The sequence below is a fragment of the Eleutherodactylus coqui genome, chromosome 4 (assembly GCF_035609145.1).
Source record: "Eleutherodactylus coqui strain aEleCoq1 chromosome 4, aEleCoq1.hap1, whole genome shotgun sequence".
NCBI classification, from domain to species: domain Eukaryota; kingdom Metazoa; phylum Chordata; class Amphibia; order Anura; family Eleutherodactylidae; genus Eleutherodactylus; species Eleutherodactylus coqui.
In genome coordinates, this window is record NC_089840.1 from 253622741 (window position 1) to 253647155 (window position 24415).

The following is a 24415-nucleotide window of genomic DNA, read 5'->3' on the forward strand; positions in this document are numbered from 1 at the left end:
GTCTTGCTGGGGAGCCATAAAGCTGGCAAAGGCCTTGGAGAGTGTTCCCCTGCCTGCGCTGAACATGTTGCCTGATCTCCGTGCCTCCCCTGTTACTTGGCCCTCGGAACTGCGCCTTCTGGAACTAGCGCTTTCGGATGGGAAGTTTACCATCAGTTTGTCCACCAGGACCCTGTGGTATAGCATCACTCTCGAACCCCTTTCCTCTTCGGGAATGAGAGTGGAAAGGTTCTCCTTATACCGTGGGTCGAGCAGTGTGTACACCCAGTAATCCGTAGTGGCCAGAATGTATCTAACGCGAGGGTCACGAGAAAGCCATCCTAACATGAAGTCAGCCATGTGTGCCAGGGTACCTGTACACAACACATGGCTGTCCTCACTAGGAAGATCACTTTGAGGATCCTCCTCCTCCTTCACAGGCCATACACGCTGAATAGATGAGAGGCAAGCAGCATGGGTACCCTCTGCAGTGGGCCCAGCTGTCTCTTCCCGCTCCTCCTCCTCAACACGCTGAGATATTGACATGAGGGTGCTTTGACTATCCAGCGACATACTGTCTTCCCCCGCCTCCGTTTCCGGCCGCAAAGCATCAGCCTTAATGCTTTGCAGGGAACTTCTCAAGAGGCATAGCAGGGGAATGGTGACGCTAATGATTGCAGCATCGCCACTCACCATCTGGGTAGACTCCTCAAAGTTTCCAAGGACCTGGCAGATATCTGCCATCCAGGCCCACTCCTCTGTAAAGAATTGAGGTGGCTGACTCCCACTACGCCGCCCATGTTGGAGTTGGTATTCCACTATAGTTCTACGCTGCTCATACAGCCTGGCCAACATGTGGAGCGTAGAGTTCCACCGTGTGGGCACGTTGCAAAGCAGTCAGTGCACTGGCAGATTAAACCGATGTTGCAGGGTCCGCAGGGTGGTAGCGTTCGTGTTGGACATGCGGAAATGTGCGCTGACCCGGAGCACCTTGCCGAGGAGGTCTGACAAGTGTGGGTAGCCTTTCAGAAACTGCTGAACCACCAAATTAAAGACGTGGGCCAGGCATGGCACGTGCATGAGGCTGCCGAGCTGCAGAGCCGTCACTACGTTACGGCCGTTGTCACACACGACCATGCCCGGTTGGAGGCTCAGTGGCGAAAGCCAGTGGTCGGTCTGCTTTGTCAGACCATGCAACAGTTTGTGGGCCGTGTGCCTCTTCTCTCCTAAGCTGAGTAGTTTCAGCACGGCCTGCTGACGCTTGCCCACTGCTGTGCTACCGCGCCGCGCCACACCGACTGCTGGCAACGTGCTGCTGCTGACATGTGTTGATTGTGAGGTAGAGGTTGCGTTGGAGGAGGAGGAGGAAGGTTTAGTGGAGGTGGCACGTGTCCGTTGTTAAGTGGACCTTGCCAATAACGGCGTTGGTGAGTGCGCGTACAATGTTGCAGGAGACGTAGTCGTGCAGGGCTGGGACGGCACACCGAGAAAAATAGTGGCGAATGGGGACCGAGTAGCGCAGGGCCGCCGCCGCCATCATGTTTTGGAAAGCCTCAGTTTCCACAAGCCTGTACGGGAGCATCTCCAGGCTGATCAATTTGGCTATGTGGACATTTAAAGCTTGAGCATGCGGGTGCGTGGCGGCGTATTTGCGCTTTCGCTCAAACGATTCTCTTAGCGACAGCTGGACGCTGCGCTGAGAGACATTGCTTGATGGGGCCGAGGACAGCGGAGGTGAAGGTGTGGGTCCAGGCCGGGAGAGACTTGTGCCTGTGTCGTGAGAGGTGGGTTGGTTCTCAGTGGCAGGTTGGGGCACAGGGGGAGAGGCAGTGGCGCAACCTGGAGGTGGTGAACGGCCTTCGTCCCACCTAGTGGGGTGCTTGGCCATCATATGCCTGCACATGCTGGTGGTGGTGAGGCTGGTGGTGGTGGCTCCCCGGCTGATCTTGGCGCGACAAAGGTTGCACACCACTGTTCGTCGGTCGTCCGCGCTCTCAGTGAAAAACTGTCACACCTTTGAGCACCTTGGCCTCTGCACGGTGGCTTGGCGCGAGGGGGTGCTTTGGGAAACAGCTGGTGGATTATTCGCTCTGGCCCTGCCTCTACCCCTGGCCACCCCACTGCCTCTTCCAACCTGTCCTGCGGCTGCAATTTCCTCCCCCTCTGAAGACCTGTCCTCAGTTGGCTTATCACACCAGGTGGGGTCAGTCACCTCATGATCCAGCGGCTCTTCCTCTGAATCCTCTGTGCGCTCCTTCCTCGGACTTACTGCCCTTACTACTGCCTCACTGATAGACAACTGTGTCTTATCATCATCGTCCTCCTCACCCACTGAAAGCTCTTGAGACAGTTGCCAGAAGTCCCCAGCCTCATCCCCCGGACCCCGGGAACTTTCCAAAGGTTGGGCATCGGTCACGACAAACTCCTCCGGTGGGAGAGGAACCATTGTTGCCCAATCTGGACAGGGGCCCGAGAACAGTTCCTGGGAGTCTGTCTGCTCCTCAGAATGTGTCATTTTCATGGAGTGAGGAGGCTGGGAGGAAGGAGGAGCAGCAGCCAGAGGATTCAGAGTTGCAGCAGTCGACGGCGTAGAAGACTGGGTGGTCGATAGATTGCTGGATGCACTTTCTGCCATCCACGACAGGACCTGCTCACACTGCTCGTTTTTTAATAAAGGTCTACCACGTGTACCCAAAAATTGTGATATGAAGCTGGGGACCCCAGAAACGTGCCTCTCTCCTAATCGTGCAGCAGCCGGCTGCGATTCTCCTGGACCAGGAACTGGGCCTATGCCCACACCCTCACATGGAACTCGGCATCCTCGACCACGTCCACGTCCTCTACCCCTACCCCTACCCCTCAGCATGGTGGATTAAGAATCGAGCAGACACTGAGCGGTGTAAAAATTTTTGCCGCGCAGTTGGTGGCTGTCAGCGGTTATACAACGCAAAATGAAGCCAGAGATAAATTATAAGGAAGGATGCAAGCAGAACTAGCTGTGCAATATGCAATTGTGATGCACCTGAAGTCCCACAGGCCACGCAGTGATATGCACTGGGTTACAAGCAGCCGTAAAAAGGATTTCTTTTTTAAAATAGTTTTTTTTTCAATGCAATGCAGGCTATGGAGCGTGTATTGGACTTTCCCTCTATGGGTGTTTGCCACCATACACTGTGCGGGCAGCTGACTGGTAACACAGAGCGGTGCAAAAAATTAGTGCTTTCTTGGCGTGCACTTGGAGGCAGAATGCCCTTACGTTACACTAACTGCACCCAGCAAAAAATGTAACTGAAGGCTGAACGCAGGCCTTGCTGTGCAATGCTGAGGTACTACAACACCCAGCAACCACGGAGTTAAATGCATAGGTAGCCCTAAGAAGGACCGTTGGGATTGCTCTAGACAGGATTCCACACTACCCACTGTCCCTGCCTCACCAATACTTCCCCTTATACTACGTAGTACAGACTGCAGCCTGAGAACGCTATAGCTGTAATGGGGCTGCACGCCCGATATACAAAAAAAAAAAAGTGCACAACTGCTTCCAGCAGCCACAACAGTAGTGCCCTAGGTGAGCTGTGGCCCTAAGAAGGACTGTTGGGGTTCTTGCAGACGCTAACAATCTCCCTGTAGCAGCAGCAGCAGCACTGTCCCTAATCTCTGCCAGCGTGTGTCTGCGGCGAGCGGGTGGGGCTGCCTTATATACTCGGCGGTCACTTGATCTCCCCAGCCACTCACTGCAGGGGGTGGGATAGGGCTGGAACGTCACAGGAGGAAGTTGTAATGCCTTCCCTGCATTTCTATTGGCCAGAAAATGGCGCAGATTTTTCACGGAAGGAAATGGAATTGACTCGAGTAACGAGCATCTCGAACACCCTAATACTCGAACGAGCATCAAGCTCGGACGAGTATGCTCGCTCATCTCTAGTTAGCAGCCATGGCCTTGTATCTGGAAGTCCATTACTTATATGCATGCAGTATTGTTGGTGGGGTCCTAGTCAATAGGGTTCGATGACTATTCCACGGAGGTGACGCTTCCATAGCCAAGTATTCTTTCCTAAATGCCACAACCTGCCTTTTCATTTATCAAGCCAACATACAGCGCGGCTCCGTACACGCCAACATCCGCAATGGAATCCCAGTGTTTATTAAACTCTATCCGAAAGGGATATATTACACCGAGAAGGACGGGTTCATAATGCCGTTGATATTAAAATCTACTTGTCACCGACATTGGAGGTTTATCATTCTGCGAGAAATAAATAAATTCCACATCTCCATGAAATAACGAAATTATAATACTCTAGAGATAAAAATGATCACTGGGGGATATTTCTTTTTTTATGAAGACAACGAGGGATATAGGAATGCTAACAAATCAATGTATGCCGGGCCTGGAGGGGGGGGGGGGATGTCTTTCAATCAGTCACCTCTGTGTCAATTATGTATGACTACACAGCAGCAGCATGTGTGCACAGCGGGAAATGACGGAGGAGAAATACGATCCTCGCTACCTACAATTATTTAAAAATATCCTCTATAGACTTATGCGCTGCACGAAAAATAAGCATAGGCTTACAAAAAGCCCAATCTCTCCCTCTGTCGGGAGCTTTCATGTGAGATCTTGTTTCTGGAATAAACCGTATGGCACTTGGTATCAGGGTGTTGCTATAGGGCAGTGATGGCGAAACGTTTATTGACCAAGTGCCCAAACGGACACCCAAAACCCACTTATTTAAAGTGCCAACACGTCATTTTAGGCTGAATACGGAGGCCAAGCGCGATATTGGGCCGTGAAACTTAATCCGATATTCAACTTGTGCACATGCGATGTACTGGCATTCGTGTGCACATTGCATGCCGGCCAATGTTTTTTTCTGCCCCATTGATAAGATGGGACAAGCCGCGATTTTCTCCCACACCGTAATGTGATGCGGGGGGAAAAAAACTCAAAAAATCGCTCATATATATGACCCCATTCCATATAAGGGGTTTATGTTTGTGCAAAATTTGCGCATCCTGCGACGCACAAATATCGTGCGATTCTTTTTTTTTTATGGCATTGTGAAAGCAGCCTAAGTCAGCTTGAGGTATGCTGCCACGTGCAGAATGGCTTCAGTAGTAATAGTGTCCCCTATATCGGCTGCAGTAGTATAGTGACCCCCACAGTGGTCTCAGTAGTAATAGTGTCCTCTATATTGACCCTAGTGGTAATAGTGACCCCCACAGTGGCTTCAGTAGTAATAGTGTCCCCTATATCGGCTGCAATAGTATAGTGACCCCCACAGTGGTCTCAGTAGTAATAGTGTCCTCTATATTGGCCCCAGTAGTAATAGTGACTCCCACAGTGGCCTCAGTAATAATAAGGTCCCTCACATTGGCCCCAGTGGTAATAGTGACCCCCACACTAGCCTCAGTAGTAATGGTGTCACCTATATTGGTTACAGTAGTAATAGTGACCCCCACAGTGGTCTCAGTAGTAATAGTGTCCTCTATATTGACCCTAGTGGTAATAGTGACCCCCACAGTGGCTTCAGTAGTAATAGTGTCCCCTATATCGGCTGCAATAGTATAGTGACCCCCACAGTGGTCTCAGTAGTAATAGTGTCCTCTATATTGACCCTAGTGGTAATAGTGACCCCCACAGTGGCTTCAGTAGTAATAGTGTCCCCTATATCGGCTGCAATAGTATAGTGACCCCCACAGTGGTCTCAGTAGTAATAGTGTCCTCTATATTGGCCCCAGTAGTAATAGTGACACCCACAGTGGCCTCAGTAGTAATAGTGTCCTCTATATTGGCCCCAGTAGTAATAGTGACACCCACAGTGGTCACAGTAGTAATAATGTTCCTTACATTGGCCCCAGTGGTAATTGTGACCACCACACTAGCCTCAGTAGTAATAGTGTCCCCCACCGTGGCCTCAGTAGTAATAGTGTCACCTATTTGGTCCCAGTGGTAATAGTGACCCTCCACAGTGGCCTCAGTAGTAATAGTGTCCTCTATATTGGCCCCAGTGGTAATAGTGACCCCCACAGTGGTCTCAGTAGTAATAGTGTCCTCTATATTGGCCCCAGTAGTAATAGTTACCCCCAGTGGCCTCAGTAGTAATAGTGTCCCCCCACAGTGGCCTCAGTAGTAATAATGTCCCTTACATTAGCCCCAGTGGTAATAGTGACCCCCACACTAGCCTCAGTAGTAATAGTGTCCCCTATATTGGTTGCAGTAGTGATAGTGACCCCCACAGTGGCATCAGTAGTAATAATGTCCCTTACATTGGCCCCAGAGGTAATAGTGACCCCCACACTAGCCTCAGTAGTAATAATGTCCCTTACATTGGCCTCAGTGGTAATAGTGACCCCCACACTAGCCTCAGTAGTAATAGTGTCCCCTATATTGGTTGCAGTAGTAATAGTGACCCCCACAGTGGCCTCAGTAGTAATAGTGTCCTCTATATTGGCCCCAGTAGTAATAGTGACACCCACAGTGGCCACAGTAGTAATAATGTCCCTTACATTGGCCTAAGTGGTAATAGTGACCCCCTCACTAGCCTCAGTAGTAATAGTGCCCCCTATATTGGTTACAGTAGTAATAGTGACCCCCACAGTGCCCTCAGTAGTAATAATGTCCCTTACATTGCCCCCAGTGGTAATAGTGACCCCCACACTAGCCTCAGTAGTAATAGTGTCACCTATATTGGTTGCAATAGTAATAGTGACCCCCACAGTGGCCTCAGTAGTAATAGTGTCCCCTATATTGGCCCCAGTGGTAATAGTGATCCCAGCTGATCCAAGGAGGATCCCGGATGCATGCACTGCTGTCAGTTTGTACATTGGTAGCGGTGCCACCAAGTAATTATCAGCTAGGACGCTGCAGCACTCCAGGTGGTAATTCTTTTTTTGATGACCCGACGTCCCAAAAGTAGGATATAAGTGGGACAGACGTCCCAAAAGCGTGAAAAAGGCTGTCTCATTTAGGGACCCTGGGGACAGTGGGAAAGAGGGTCCCAAAGCGGAACTGTCCCGCCTAAATCGGGACGTCTGGTCACCTTATTCTAGTAGTACTAGTTAACAAATGGCCGTGCAATAGGTTTGCCATCTATATCACATAAGTACCCCACTATTAGACCCTGTTACAGTTTTTGCAGTAGGGCACAGAAATGGACCCAATGTGGTCCTATTAAACCAGTCTTACATAATCTTAGGGATTTAGGGAGCTGTAAGTTCCATTTAATAAACCTTTGGCAGGTCCGTGTATTATGTTCAAAGTAGAAACAGTTAAAGAGACCCTCTGACAAAATTCTGTTACGGGACAGAGGAGAGGGTGGGTTATATTACTTCTTTTCTGCAACCTTCTGTAGGTGCTGTTTTCGGCAATCCAAGATGCTCCCACCAATTTTCTAACTACCTACTGCACATTGTGCACCGATCTCTGATTGGTCAATGCCTATTTATATGAAAAGTGTAAAGTGATTCCAATATCATATTAGATAAAGGTCCATAAGATGGAACTTCACTTTAATGATACATTTTTGGAGAGTTGCCATTAGAAAGGCAATCCCATATGGACGACTGCAGGGTATTTATGATGAACCAGGAGAATTGGCATTCACAAGTAATAATGTTGCATTGCATCTGTAGAGTACAAAGGTCTCCCGGAGACTCACTTTAACAATCGGAAACTCACCATATACATCTTTTCTCATTATTTCATACCATAGAGACCCTTATAATAGGATGTTTTTGTGACTGTCCCTCTTTTGGGTCTACCCTGCTAATATTCCCTTGAGTACAATTACTACGGATTATTACGGAATCCTGACTTTTATTTCCAAGTGCAGCATCCATCAGACTGACTTGTATTACAATCCTCAACAAGGAGGAAGAAGTAAAAACAGCATATACAGAAACGTCTCCCAATTAACTACTTCACCGGCTGACAGGTTACCCCCGTTGATGGGCATTGAGACCATCGTGGCGGCGCTGGTCAGGTTACGGATCATCAGATCTTGAGCTTCATAGCTCTAAACTGCTCATCAGTGTAACCGGCAACCTACAAGTTCCTTCCTGTAATGAACCTGCCGGACTTATTTCTATTCATGCCATGTAAAAGGTCAAACGGCACAACACGAATCGGCAGATTAAATATGTTTACACCGCGTTAAAAATGAAGATTTCTTTCCATCATTAATTTAAGAAAAAGAAATACTAGATGGACTCGAAGAATGTTAACTGTACAGAACTCTCCATAGTCTCAGGAAGAGAAGGTCTTGACCTTAGATTTGGAGGAGACAAATAAGGCTTTACCCCTTTAATTTTCAGCTTTCTCCGCCTCAGTTTCACAAAATCATACCGTAACTCTTTTTTTTTCCCGTCAGCGTACCTGTGTTAGGGCAGTTTTTTGCGGGATGAGTTGCATTTTTCTATGGTACTATTTAATCTATATATATATAAAGACGAAAGCCCTCACTGATTCACTGACTCACTCACTGACTCACTGACTGACTGACTGACAGACTCGACACTAATTCCCCAACTTCCCGATGTCGTAGTAACATGAAATTTGGCAGAAGCATAGATTATCTCCAAAATAGGAAAAGTTAATGGGTCCCAACTCGATTATTTAATTCTAGCGCAAAAGAATTAGCATCCAAATTTTACGTACAGAATCTAATTCTCTCACTTCCCGATGTCATGGAAACTTGAAATTTGGCACGAGCATTGATTATGTCATAAACAGGAAAAGTTAATGGGTCCCAGCTTGATTATTCAATTCTAAGCGCAAAAGAATTAGCGTTCAATTTTCCATACGTAATGTAATTCTCTCACTTTCTGATGTCATAGAAACTTGAAATTTGGCACGAGCATTGATTATGTCATAAACAGGAAAAGTTAATGGGTCCCAGCTTGATTATTCAATTCTAAGCGCAAAAGAATTAGCGTTCAATTTTCCGTACGTAATCTCATTCTCTCACTTCCCGATGTCATTTTATATAAAGGAAACGTCGCATGGTTACCTCCATGTGGTGTTTCCTGGGTAACGCAAAGAACCATGCAAAATGGTGAACATAGTTTTTTCCTCGGTATCTCTAAAGTAACCACGACTTCATAAGATTTTCCGTGTGAACACCAGATAAACACCAGTACCAAATTAACTCAGGCGAAGCCGGGTATATCAGCTAGTATACCATATAATGTGGTGTTTGGGGGCGGCGTCTTGTTTTTACAACAAAAAGGCCATGAGAACTTTATTAGTACAATTACAACAATACCAAATGATTTCGTTTTTCTTTGCTGTACTACTTTTAAGAAATATCTTTTAAAAAAAGGTTTATAAATGCTCATCGGCATCTTCTGACAGGCATAACTGTTCGATCTTTCCATCAACACAGTTCTGTGATGGCTCATTTTTATGTTGGAGGACATATGACTTTTTGATTGCTTTTTGTTACATTTTTTCTTGGAGACAGTGTAACCAAAAAAGTGCAATGAAGGCATTGTTTTTATTTTCTACCGTCGTCATCTTGTAGTATAAATAATGCAGCATTTTGATAGAGCCGACTCTTACAGACGTGGCAGTACCAGATATGTTTGGGGGTTTTGTTTACATTTTTTATTATAAATACGGGAAAAGTATTTTTTTAACTTTTAGTATCCTTTATATTTTATAATATTAAAAAATGTCATTTTTCACTTATTTTCCCTTCTCTAGTCCCCATAGGGGACTTGAGCTTGCAATTGTTTGATCGCTTATACCATACACTGCAATACTTCAGTATTGCAGTACATGATATTTCTGCCGGCATTCTATTAGGAAGAGTCACAAACTCATTCTAATAGGCAGAAATACATGGCAGCCCTGTGGGCCTTTAGAAATCTCCAGGCTGCCAATGCAACCAAACGGTACCTTGCGATCTCATCGGGTAAGGTCTTGGCTAAGGCTCCTCTGACCCATTTTTAATTCTAACAGAGTCTTCCCCTCCATTCTAGGCCCTGTTAAAGGAGATGTCTCGAGGAAGCAGTGATTATTTTTTTTTGCCCAGTCCCCCTAATTAAACATACATTACTAATTACCCCTGTAAATGACTTTCCTAGCTGGTTTGTACTTACCGTTCCAGCGTTTCAGCAACTTATAAAAGTTTCCCCAAGATGGCCGCCGGCTCTTTCCCCGTCGCTCGCTGCAGCCCGACGTGCGCGCTCCCGAGACGCTGCCAGCTGTGTCTCCATGGCAACCGGACGCCCCGCAGCCGCCGACCAGACGCCCCGCAGCCGCCGACCAGATGCCCCGCAGCCGCCGACCAGACGCCCCGCAGCCGCCGACCAGTCACCCACCGCCAGGCAGCAGGTAACCGGCGCTAGCCCCCGGCTCCCCAGCGCTACGCTCCCGGCTCCCCAGCGCTACGCTCCCGGCTCCCCAGCGCTAGACCCTCAGCCCAGGTGAAGGCCCCGGAGCCCAGGTGAAGGCCCCGGAGCCCAGCGCTAGGTTCCGGAGCCCAGCGCTAGGTTCCGGAGCCCAGGTGAAGGCCCCGGAGCCCAGCGCTAGGTTCCGGAGCCCAGCGCTAGGTTCCGGAGCCCAGCGCTAGGTTCCGGAGCCCAGCGCTAGGTTCCAGAGCCCAGGTGAAGGCCCCGGAGCCCAGCGCTGGGCTCCGGGGCCTTCACCTGTCAGTGAACATCACCCCCGACCCATCACTTACCCCCCTGACCCAGCGCTAGTTCCCCCGGCCTAGCGACAGCCCCCCCATCGCAGCGACAGCCCCCCCCCCCCGGCCTAGCGACAGCCCGCCCATCGCAGCGGCAGCCCCCCCCGGCCTAGCGACAGCCCCCCCATCGCAGCGGCAGCCCTCCCCGGCGCAGCGACAGCCCCCCCATCGCAGCGACAGCGACGACAGCCCCCCCCGACGCAGCGGCAGCCCCCCCGGCGCAGCGGCAGCCCCCCCGGCCCATCACTTACCTGGACGGCAGGACAGCTGGGCGGCTTCTCCGGACAGCTGGGCGGCTCTGCACCTTCCTCTAACAGAGGATGGTACAGAATGGCCGCTCCAGCGCGCTCCCGAGCAGTGACAGCTCATCTGCGCATGCGCAGAAGAGCTGTAGCGGGGAGCACACTAAAGCGGCTCGTGCTGAAAGGAGAAGACCGGACTGCGCAAGCGCGTCTAAAAAAGCAAGCTGCCAGCGAATTTAGACGGAACCATAGAGACGAGGACGCTAGCAACGGAGCAGGTAAGTGGAATAACTTCTGTATGGCTCATATTTAATGCACAATGTATATTACAAAGTGCATTAATATGGCCATACGGAAGTGTATAACCCCACTTGGTTTCGCGAGACCACCCCTTTAAAATGGCGTAATATCAACTGTCATAAACTACCCCTTTACCTGTGCACTCACCTACCTTCACCATCTGCACTTGACCTGCTGCAGTAAAATACTGGCTATTTCCTAAAATCACTGTGTGCGCTGATGGCAAGCCAACCCAAGAGAACTTTAGGTTGACATTGCCATGGACAACAGTCAAAAAACAAACTCCGAGGATGGCGTGCTGATGGGGGTGAAAACGTGTTAGTGCTTCTTTTAAGTAAATTCATTGTGTCTGCAAATACGATTTATTTTTGATATATAATCCAATCTGGCTGCATTCCAAAGCTATCACAATGCTCCAGTCATGGTAACGTTTGCAACTGATACATCTGTATGTATGTGCACAGAAAGGATCCTCCAGCATTGCTACTTCATGGGGAATGCAAGTATTTACTAAAACACACAACTCTGGAGCGGTGACAGGTTCTATTGAAATTTCTGTTAAAGTGATAGTCCATCTCATTAGCACAGCTTGTAAAAAGTTGAACTTCTTCCCAATTACACACCTGGCTGCTTCTTTGAAATGACAAATGAAGGTCAAGTCCTTGCTCCATCCACACACATTGATTTTATTGAACCCCACTGTGTCGATAACAGAAAACGCTGATCCAATTCCATCTCCTCCTACAGCACAGGATTCAGTGGAAATAACTGTAACTTCTCACCAGTCCAAAGAGAAAACATCTCCTGAATTTAGAAAATAGTGAAAATGTGACAGATTTACTGGTGTCAGTAAGAGCATTCACATTCAACAACTATTAGGAGTTGGTTTTTGGTGAATTTATGACAATAATAGGTCTATCTATCTATCTATCTATCTATCTATCTATCTATCTATCTATCTCTCCTCTCATATCTATCTATCTCATATAGAATCATAGAATGGTAGAGCTTGAAGGGACCTCCAGAGTCTTCTGTCCAACCCCCTGCTCAGTACAGGATTCACTACATCATCCCAGACAGATATTTGTCCAGCCTTTGTTTGAACACTTCCATTGAAGGAGAACTCACCACCTCCCATGGTAACCTGTTCCACTCATTGATCATCCTCACTGTCAGAAAGTTTTTTCTAATATCTAATCTGTGTCTCCTCCCTTTCAGTTTCATCCCATTGCTTTTTGTCTTTCCTTGTGCAGATGAGAATAGGGCTGATCCCTCTGCACTGTGACAGTCCTTCAGATATTTGTAGACAGCTATTAAGTCTCCTCTCAGCCTTCTTCTTTGCAAGCTAAACATTCCCAGATCCTTTAACCGTTCTTCATAGGACATGATTTGCAGACCGCTCACCATCTTGGTAACTCTTCTCTGAACTTGCTCCAGTTTGGGATGCCCAGAACTGGACACAGTATTCCAGATGAGGTCTGACTAAGGAAAAGTAGAGGGGGATAATGACCTCATGTGATCTAGACTCTATGCTTCTCTTAACCCCTTAATGACATGGCCTATTTTGGGCTTAAGGACGCAAGGATTTTTGACGGATTTTCTTCTCCATTTATCAAAAGTCATAATTTTTTTTATTTTTCTGTGGACGCGGCCAAATAAGGGCTTGTTTTTTGCGTGGCGAACTGTAGTTTTTGACGATGCCATTTTTGGATACATAGACTATATTGTAAAACTTTTATTTTTTTTTTATGATAGCAGGGAGAGAAAACGCATCAATTCTGCCATAGATTTTTTTTTTACAGCGTTAATCATGCAGCATAAATAAGACAATCCATTTTTTCTGCGGGTCGTTTTTTTTAGGTTTTTCCACTTTTCTGCAATAAAAACCCTTTTTTGGAAATCTTTTTTTTTTCTAAATCGCTGCATTCAAAGTCCTGTAACTTTTTAATTTTTTATGTACGGAGCTCTATGAGGGCTTATTTTTTGCGAGACGAGCTGTAGTTTTTATTGGTACCATTTTGGGGTACATGCGGCTTTTTTGATCACTTTTATTGCATTTTTAGTGAGGCAAAATGATAAAAATTAGCATTTTGCCTCAATTTTTTAGCGCTTTTTTACACTTTTTTCCGTGCACACTCAAAAGCATATGCAACTTATTGTATGCGTCATTACGGATGCAACCAATATGTAAGGTAATTTTTTTTACCTTTTTTTATGCTAATTTGAAAAAAAGGGTTTTTTTTAAACTTTTTTCTACATTTTTTTAATTCATTTTTTAAATCTTTTTTAAAAAAAAAAAAACATTTGTGTCACTTATCGCTTATACAGCGATTATAGGCATTGGCACTACAGGACGCCAGTGTCTGGCATCCTGTTGCCATGGCGACAGGCCAGGCTCTCGCGATAACATCGCGAGAGCCGGCCGGATACACAGAGGGAGAGTGCTCCCTCTGTGAACTTTTTCCCTGCCGCGATCTACTTTATCCAAGTACTTGCATACATGCTGTTTAATAATCTGTTCAAAGATATTTCCCGGTATAGAAGTCAGGCTCACAGGCCTATAGTTTCCTGGGTCCACCTTCTTCCCTTATTTGAAGATAGGGACAACATTTGCCCTTTTCTAATCTTCTCCTGTTTTCTGGAAATTTTCAAAGATTATGGCGAGTGCTTCAGCAATTACCTCTGCTGCTTCCCTTAGTATCCTAGGATGTAATTTCTCTGGATCTTGAGACTTGAATTAATTTAAGTTAGCTATATCATATCTATCTATCTCATATATATCTCACTATATGCATCCAATATCTAAACAGGGGCATAGCTAAAGGCTCATGGGCTTGGGTACAGAAGTTCAGCTTTACCTACTTTACATGGCTACCAGCCGTGGTCTTTCTTCAATAATACATACAGTATATACAATCAGATTGCATATCTATAAGAGAACATTTATAATATGGTGTCTTAGATACAGAAGCTCGGTTCTAGTAACCTCTTTATAATGCAATCACCATAATAATCAGATATCAGTTCTAAATCTAGGCAATGATAGTGATTGATAGTTGCCTCCAGTGATCACAAGTGATATCTTCTCTCATTGGTGTTGTCTACTTTCTCTTTTCTTTGTTATCAGGCCCAGACCACCATAGAGATTTTTTAAAGCTATGATTTGCTACTGCACACTCTCCCCATCCTGTCATTACCCCCATTTGCTCCTTACAGTGCCTCCTACAGTAAAAAAGCCTCCTCTTGTGCCCCACAAAGCAAAACTGCTCGCCCACAGTAATAAGTTACCTGTATTGATCACCACAAGAAATAGTGCCTAGTTTGCGCCCCACACTGTAATAACATTTCTTTATGCCCCACATATTAGTAATTCCCCTCTATGTCCCCCACAAAATAATAATGCCCACTTTGTGCTGTAGAAAAGTAGTAATGCCCTCCTATGCACTCAAAGTAACAGTGGTTCCTTTGTGCCACTTAAAATAGTTGTTTATTATTTTTATACATGGGGAGCAAGATCATGCTATCCTTGAATTTTGGATAAAAAGAGGAGAAAGATCTGAAAAGACTCAGACCTCAAGGTTGGATTTCAGAAAGGCAGATTTTAATGAACTCAGAAAGAAGGTAGGGAGAAAGCAATGGCTGGATGTTCTTAAGGACAGAAATGTCCAAGAAGGTTGGGAAATATTGTGAATGAGATTCTCAAAGCACAATCTTTAACAATCCCTAAAAGAAGGAAGAATGGGAAGCATTTAAAGAGACCAGGATGGATGAACACAGAACCTGCACGCATGTTAAAAGCGAAGAAAAATATGTTTATCAAATGGAAAGAGGTGGGAATATCTAAAGAAGAATATAATGTGACCCGCAGAAACTGTAGGGCAAGTGTCAGAAAAGCTAAAGCTAATAATGAATTGAGGCTTGTAACAGAGGCCAAAAGCAATAAAAAAGGATTTGGGGAGTATGTCAAAAGTGAAAGAAAAGTCAAAGATGCTATTGGATGCTTACAAGATGAAAATGGTGAATTGGTTAAGAATGATGTTGAGAAGGCCGAACTTTAAAATTCCTATTTTATATGTGTTTCTCTCAGAAAGTAGATGGAACATCAACTGACCTTCCCAGTGCTATTGGGGGAATGAAAGAATGCAGGCTATCTATAAACAGAGAGATGGTGAGGGAACATTTAGCTAACTTGAATGAACTCAAGTCTGCAGGTCCAGGAGAATTACATGCTAGGATACCAAGGGAAGCAGCAGAGGTAATTGCTGAACCACTCTCCATAATCTTTGAAAATTCCTGGAATTTGAAAAGAGTTCTATCTTCAACCTGTGAGTGCGATCTTGTTCAGGGACCCAAGAGAGGGCTAACACAGAGCCACATGGAAGCACCTTTAGCTTTCATGTAGGTGAAGATGGAAGAGGAGCAATATCCCGTAGGATTTGGAGTGTGATTGTGAGAGGAGTAAGTCCCAGCAACAGAGAGAGTGCAACCCCCAGTTTCTGAAAACAGGTACCTGCGCAGTCGTCCGGCATTAGGATCATCGCACGGAGGTACTTTATTGAGTTACCCACACATCTGCTGTACGGGGTGTATATTGGCTAAGCCTACCTTGAGTGTATGTGGAGTGACCCCTACCCCCTTCCTCCTCTGGAGGGCTCCCAATCCAGGACCAGTGACATATAGATAACGTGGACTGTAGAGCCATACTTACCCTGTGTATCCTCCCTACTTATGAGCTTTAGCCTGTTTTTACTGAAAGTGAATTGTACCTGTATTACCTGTTGTTTAAGTTTAATATCCAGGTAAAAGTTATACCGGGCCCTAACCATTCCTAGGGACCCGAGATACATAGAATAACGCTGTGTGTGAACGGTGGTGTCATGAGTTATTTGTACTACTACTCCCCCCATCCCCTTTATTGGCACTCACTGCCAAAGGAGTGTCGAAGCTGGCCTGCAATCCTGCTGCGGCCTTGGCTACGTGGCATCCCTTAGGAACCAGAGCCTGGTAAGTGCCACTGTGACGAGACAGCACTTAACCTTCTCAGCTCTTCCTGTTAGCCAGGTCCCTAGGGTCACCCCTCTGGGGTGTTGCACTTGCACCAGCATAACCCTCTTCTGCATCACCTGACCAGCGGAGCTGCACGCAGTACAAGCCGCCGGGAAACAGGTGAAGGAGTACGCTGACAGCCGAAGACTTCAGAGGTGAGTATGGAATCTTCTCAAATCAGCTGTGGGACTCTTGCTTTGGGTGTGGAAATGCTGCAGAATTGCCGTGGAATTTCCGCTGTGGACATCCCGCAGCATATCTGCCTTGTGCAAACATACCTTAATGGAGACTATTTGAAAAAGTTGCTTCATTCTGAATCACATTCTTGACAGGAATATTATTAACCAGAAGGGGCGGCGAGGACAAAGTAACGATCATGAACCGGGCAAATGGAATCAATACATAAACTTACAGATTATGCCCAAATGTCTGACAGTGAGAAAGTTATACACCTAAACAGAGCAAGATTTCCAAAAACTGCAAAACAGTAAATTTACTTCAAGGGAACAAGTTCTGCCTGGAGCAGCGCAGCAGTAATGACAGTAATATATGTTCGCAGGTTGGGAAACAATGACTATATCCTTTTATTAAAGAACAAACCAATTCTGAGCTCTGCAGCTCTGTGTGTTGTTTACTTCTATATGCCCGAAGCTGGATATATGAGATGGTGACGTGGGCGCAGGTACCATCATTCATGTCCCCAGGAGAGGGTTACTGAGCATTATGGAGGGTTAATATAGGTGTAAGCACAAGGCATTTCCCTTAGAGAAGTGGTGCTCAACCTGCGGTTGTCCAGCAGTGGAAGAACTAGAAGTCCCACTATTCCCTGATAGTCTCTGGCAACAACTGGACTACCTGCCACAGGTTGGAGATCATTTACTAAGGCCACTTTCAGATGGGCACAATACGGATGCATTCTAGTATGTATAATAGCCCGCATTAGGGCGCAAGGAGCTCCCCTGAAGGGTTAAATTGTTGTTATGGCAATGGATTGTCGTATGTGCCAAAAGCAAAAGTTGCATCAAATTATTACATGTGCCAAAATTTGCACCAAATTTTGGCGCAGATAAACAGAGCATGCTTGAGGGAGGCTTATTGATAGGCGAAGGTTCCCAATACATAAGGACAATTTCTTCTATGCCACTGGAGGAGTGCTGGGTAACTGGCAGGGTGCAGTAGGTACTGTCGGAGTACCAGTAGAGAAAGACGCTGAGAGAGACTCGGAGTGAGACACTGTGGAGTGAAGGTCTGACTGTCTGCAGCTATGGTGCTCCCCCTCTAGTGAGTGCTGAATCATTCGTCAGGTGATACAGAAGTGGAATTACCTGACCAGCAGCTCGGCGCTCACAAAATGCAGGATGACCTATGCCAAGGGGTGCTGACTGTGCAATGTATTACGCGTTGAGGGGCAGCATTGTAGCTGCTAAAATTGACAGCGAATACACAGCTGATCTCTGGTCAAAGTCTGCATCTATGGTGAAAATCTTGATGTTTTTTTTAAGCAGAATTTGCCGTGGGATTTACTGCATCATTGCCGCTTGATGTGAACGTATCCTAAAAGTAAACTGACCCGATGTCCCAATTTAGGTGGGACAGTCCCGCTTTGGGACCCTTTCCATTCGGTGCTGCAGCATCCCACCTGGTAATCACTCAGTGCACCTGGGATCCTCCTCCCCTGACCTCTCCTTGTTAGCTCTGCAGGAGGAGAGGAGAAGGGAGGAGGCATCCAGGCACACACACTTCCATCCGCAGCAGCGCTGAGCAAAGGAGCAGTGGCACTTTGAATACAAGAAGAATGTAAGTATATTGGTTGCAGGGGGGCTCTAATATTGCTCATACTACTGTGAGAGTCACTATTAGTACTAGGGCTAATATAGGGGACACTAGTACTAAGGAGGCAACTGTGGGAATCACTAGTACTATTCGTACCGATATAGGGAACACTATTACTACTGGGACCACTGTGGGGTACACTATTACTACTGAGGCCACTGTGGGGATAACTATTACTACTGAGGCCACTGTAGGGGTCACTATTACTACTGGGGCCACAGTGGGGGTTAGTGTTAATACTGCGGCCACTGTGGGGGTCACTATTACTACCTGGGCCACTGCGGGGGGTCCCTGTTACTACCGAGGCTAATGTGGGGGGATACTTTTACTACTGAGCCAACTGTGGGGGACCCTATTACTACAGGGGTCACAATGGGGGTCACTGTTACTACTGAGGCCATTGTGAGGGTCACTATTACTACTTAGGCCGATATAGGGAACACTAGTACTAAGGAGGCAACTGTGCAGATCACTATTACTACTGGGGCCGATATAGGTGGTCACTATTACTACTGAGGCCACTGTGGGGGTCACTATTACTACTGGGGTCACTGTGGGGGAAACTTTTACTACTGGGGCCACTGTGGGGGAAACTTTTACTACTGGAGCCACTGTGGGGGTTACTATTACTACTGAGGCCACTGTGAGGGTTACTATTACTACTGGGGCCACTGTGGGGCGTCACTATTACTACTGGGGCCACTTTGGGGCTCAGTATTACTACTGGGGCCACTGTGGGGCTCAGTATTACTACTGGGGCCACTGTGGGGGTCACTATTACTACTGGGACCACTGTGGGGGTCACTATTACTACTGGGCAGATATAGGGGACACTTTTAGTACTGAGGCTACTGTGGGGGTCACTATTACTAGTTGGGCCGATATAAGGGTCACTATTACTAATGAGGCCACTGTGGGGGTCACTATTACTACTGGGGCCGAGATAGGGGACACTATTACTACTGAGGCCGCTGTGGGGTCACTATTACTACTAGGTCCGATATAGGGCTCGCTATTACTAATGAGGCCACTGTGCGGGTCACTTTTACTATTGGGTGGATATAGGGGACACTATTACTACTGAGGCCACTTTAGGGGTCACTATTACTACTGAGACCGATATAGGGTTTGCTATTACTACTGAGGACACTGTGGGGGTCACTATTACTACTGAGGCCACTGTAACATAGTAACATAGTAACATAGTATGTAAGGCCGAATGAAGACATTGTCCATCTAGTCCAGCCTGTCTATCCTACTGTGTTGATCCAGAGGAAGGCAAAAAACCCCAAGGCCAGAAGTCAATTAGCCCTTTTGGGGAAAAAATTCCTTCCCGACTCCCTAATGGCAATCAGACTGTTCCCTGGATCAACCCCTAATAGTTCCTACCTGCCTATATTCCAGGATTGACACTTAACCTAATATTTATATCCTGTAATATCCTTCTTCTCCAGAAAGACATCAAGTCCCCTTTTAAACTCCTCTATGGATTTTGCCATCACCACTTCCTCCGGTAGAGAGTTCCACAGTCTAACTGCTCTTACAGTAAAGAACCCCTTTCTGTGTTGGTGATGAAACCTACTTTCCTCTAATCGTAGCGGATGTCCTCTTGTTACCGTCGAGGTCCTGGGTGTAAACAGATCGCGGGAGAGATCCATGTGTTGTCCCCTCATGTACTTATACATGGTTATTTGGTCGCCTCTTAACCTTCTTTTTTCTAGAGTAAATAGACCCAATTTGGATAGCCTCTCTGGGTATTCCAGTCCCGTCATTCCATGTATTAGTTTAGTCGCTCTTCTTTGAACCCCCTCAAGCACTGTGACATCTTTCCTGAGCACCGGTGTCCAGAATTGTACGCAGTATTCCATGTGAGGTCTGACAAGTGCCTTATATAGTGGGAGGATGATGTTCTCGTCCTTCGCCCCTATTCCTCTTTTGATGCACCCCAAGACTTTATTTGCCTTTGCAGCGGCTGACTGGCATTGGTTACTCCAGTTTAGTCTATTATCCACTAATACCCCCAGATCCTTTTCCATATCACTTTTCCCTAGTGGTACCCCATTAAGTGAATATTCGTGACATCCGTTCCTCTTGCCCATGTGCATAGTCTTACATTTTTCAACATTGAACTTCATTTGCCATTTTTCTGCCCATGCCCCCATCTTATCCAGGTCCGTTTGTAGCCACATATTGTCCTCCGTTGCATTAATTACATTGTATAATTTTGTGTCATCTGCAAATATTGATATTTTGCTGTGCAGCCCCTCTATCAAGTCATTAATAAATATGTTGAACAGAGTGGGGCCTAATACTGAACCCTGTGGCACCCCGCTAGCGACTGTGGTCCAATCAGAGTACGAACCATTTATTACCACCCTCTGCTTTCTATCGTTGAGCCAATTTTTTACCCACTTACACACGTTTTCGCCCAGTCCGAGCTGCCTCATTTTGTATACTAGCCTATTATGTGGCACGGTGTCAAAGGCTTTAGAGAAGTCCAGATATACAAGATCAATAGATTCTCCCTGGTCCAGCTTAGAGCTTACTTCATCGTAGAAACTGATCAGATTTGTCTGACATGAGCGACCCTTCATGAATCCATGCTGGTGAGGAGTTATTCCCTTAATCTCCTTGAGGTACTCATCGATGGCGTCTCTCAGAATCCCCTCGAAAATTTTTCCCGTTACTGAAGTGAGACTTACTGGCCTGTAGTTACCAGGCTCACTTTTGCTCCCTTTTTTGTAGATTGGTACCACGTTGGCAATGCGCCAGTCCAATGGTACTACTCCAGTCTTGATAGTGTCTAGAAATATAAGGTATAGCGGCCTAGCTATCTCGTCACTTAGTTCCTTTAGTATCCTTGGGTGTAATCCATCAGGGCCCGGTGATTTATCAATTTTAGTTTTCTTTAGACGCTTCCGCACCTCCTCCTGCGTTAGGTATGAGATATTTTGTGAGGGGTTCGTTTTATTCCTCTGCTCCTCGTGTGGCATTTCCTTTTCTTTGGTGAACACACTTGAGAAGAAACTGTTTATTAGATTTGCTTTCCCTTCGTCATCATCAATGATTTCTCCTGCATTGTTTTTTAAAGGGCCAGCGCTCTCCCTGCAAATCCTTTTGCTGTTTATGTAGTTGAAAAATAGCTTCGGGTTGTTTCTGCTCTCTTTTGCGATCCGTCTTTCCGCTTCCTCTTTGGCAGTTTTAATCGTATCTTTGCATATTTTGTTTTTTTCCCTGTATGATTTTAGCGCTTCTTCGCTGCCTTGTTGCTTTAGTAGTTTGAACGCTTTCTTCTTTTCGTTTATTGCCCCTCGTACCGTCTTGTCGAGCCACATTGGTTTCCTTTTAGCTGAGTTACTTTTATTTCTGTGGGGATAACTATTACTACTGAGGCCACTGTAGGGGTCACTATTACTACTGGGGCCACAGTGGGGGTTATTGTTAATACTGCGGCCACTGTGGGGGTCACTATTACTACCTGGGCCACTGTGGGGGGTCCCTGTTACTACCAAGGCTACTGTGGGGGGATACTTTTACTACTGAGCCAACTGTGGGGGACACTATTACTACAGGGGTCACAATGGGGGTCACTGTTACTACTGAGGCCATTGTGGGGGTCACTATTACTACTGAGGCCGATATAGGGAACACTAGTACTAAGGAGGCAACTGTGCAGATCACTATTACTACTCGGGTCGATATAGGTGGTCACTATTACTACTGAGGCCACTGTGGGGGTCACTATTACTACTGGGGTCACTGTGGGAGAAACTTTTACTACTGGGGCCACTGTGGAGGTTACTATTACTACTGAGGCCACTGTGAGGGTTACTATTACTACTGGGGCCACTTTGGGGGGTCACTATTACTACTGGGGCCACTGTGGGGCTCACCATTACTACTGGGGCCACTGTGGGGGTCACTATTACTACTGGGCGGATATAGGGGACACTTTTAGTACTGAGGCTACTGTGGGGGTCACTATTACTAGTTGGGCTGATATAAGGTTCACTATTACTAATGAGGCCACTGTGGGGGTCACTATTACTACTAGGGCCGAGATAGGGGACACTATTACTACTGAGGCCGCTGTGGGGTCACTATTACTACTAGGTCCGATATAGGGCTCGCTATTACTAATGAGGCCACTGTGCGGGTCACTTTTACTACTTGGGTGGATATAGGGGACACTATTACTACTGAGGCCACTTTAGGGGTCACTATTACTACTGGGACCGATATAGGGGTTGCTATTACTAGAGAAGCCACTGTGAGGGTCATTATTACTACTGGGGCTGATATAGGGGACACTATTACTACTGAGGCCACTGTGGGGGTCATTATTACTAGTGGGGCCGATATAGAGGTTGTTATTACTAATGAGGCTTCTCTGCACGTGGCAGCATACCTCTAGCTGACTTGGGGTATGTTTACTAGGGGCGGAAATGCTGCGGAATGTCCGCAGCGTAAATTTCCTCAGCAAATTCTGCAACATTTCTGCATCCAAAAAACAGTCAAAATCCATACCATGAGTGTGGATTTTAAGTGGCAGTCAGCTGCGTAGCTGCAGCTCATTTCATACTATGCGGCACTCCCCTCGCCTCCTCCGTAGACTTCCCGCTGACGGCACTCCCTGGCTTTCGAACCTCAGCAGCCTTGCTAGGTGTTGCTGGTCAGGTAACGCCACCTCAGGCCTCTGGGACCCGTAAGCCGAGGAGTGCTGACAGCGGGAAGCCTTTGGAGAAGGTGAGCAGGAGCGCCGCATAGTAGGAAATCAGCTTCAGATACACGGCTGATTGCTAGCCAAGATCCGCAACAATGGTACAAACTTTTAGTTTTTGGATGTGGAAATGCTGCAGAATTTGCTCCCTGCCTTTTGTGAAACGACCGTGTAATTTTAATAATGACGGAAGTAAAATCATACATGGTGATAAGCCCCCGCCCCTGACCACACCCCTTTGTCCTGCTTTGAGCCTGGGAAAATCTGGTTACCTTACTAAAAGACAAGACTGCCATTATTGTAGCAATAGTCTTGCCTTACATTAACCTGCTGATAGGTTCCCTTTACATATTGCCATTCTTGACATAGTTCTCATACTATGGTTGCTGTCAGTGAATGGAAATTTTCTTATTTACAAGTCTGATCTGAAAGCACCCAGTTGAAACAGGTGACACCACATCCCTCATGAGTTGTGGTAAAGGCACAAGCCTCTTAACCCCTTTAGTGGCACGCCCGGAAAATGTCCAGGGCTTGCTACACTGACCATGCAGTTAAACCCCGGAAGATTTCCATGGACAGCTCTAGTGCTGAAATGCTGGCCAGGACACAGAGTTATTGTGCCACTGTACACGTTTGCCACTTCGAATCACCCCAGGAAAATCTCCGGGGCTTGCTGCGCTGACATAGTAATGATAAACCTGCCACTGAAGGGGTTAATACACTTGTATCAGGCAGCACTTCTGGGGGATTTAACTGCAGAGTGGGCCACAGAAAAGTAGGTTGACACCACACACTTATGACAGCTATCTAAAAGAAAATCTGTAACAGGGCCCCCAACTATAATGCTTTATTCATAGTACTGGGCTCCCTATATGAAGAGGAGAGGCCTTATGGGCCCCCTAAGGGTCCTGGCCACGGGTGCAACCACATCCCCTATAGTGCCTGATTAATTTTACGCCAATTTCTTGCAAAAATAGCGGTAAATCTCTCAGGCTGTGAGGCCATGACCGCTTCTTGCCCAGGTCCACCCTTATTGAAGACTGGTGTAAAAAAGCTAAAAGTTACAAATTATCGTGTGTGCCACGATTTGCGACTTTGTTACGACAGAAATCCGCTCCAAATTATCGTAGACCTTTGAATATCGTAGGCCTTTTTTTTTTTTACGTCATTTCCATATATCCAAAAATTAGAACACTCCGCAGATTTGTGCAGAATACATGGGAGTAGGAGTGATCACGCAGAATATTGCGCCGGCCAGAAGTGCGCGGACCGTAATGTCGGGGCGGTCAGCGGGGTTTCTTTTGAGTTTGTACAGTTTTCTGCTTCCTGAAATGATAAAGTGGAGTCTGATTTTGGGATTGTCTACAGCACTAAATTATCTATTTATCTGGTCACTCGGTTGTCACCGCGCTGGCCGGCCCGTGATTTCATTATCTTGTAGCGAGCGGCTTGTGGTTGCAGCATCGAATCTGAAATGTGCAACCGCTGCAAAACAGAACAACCATCCGTTTATTATCAATCTCTTTAACGTGCCCTCCGCTCGCTTACTGCAATGTAATCTCTACGTGACTCCAGTGCCCGAGTCTTTCCACGGATAGCTG

The 24415-nt window shown here is 46.6% G+C and overlaps 1 long non-coding RNA gene across 2 annotated transcripts in view; it reads right to left on the reverse strand.

Moving 5' to 3' along the window:
- LOC136626232 (uncharacterized) overlaps positions 1 to 24415 on the reverse strand; it is a 58761-nt gene that overhangs the window by 25225 nt on the left and 9121 nt on the right. For both annotated transcript variants that reach the window (XR_010792645.1, XR_010792644.1), the window contains exon 2: positions 11839 to 12019. This is a non-coding gene — a long non-coding RNA (uncharacterized lncRNA). The remainder of the gene's footprint in view (positions 1 to 11838; positions 12020 to 24415) is intronic.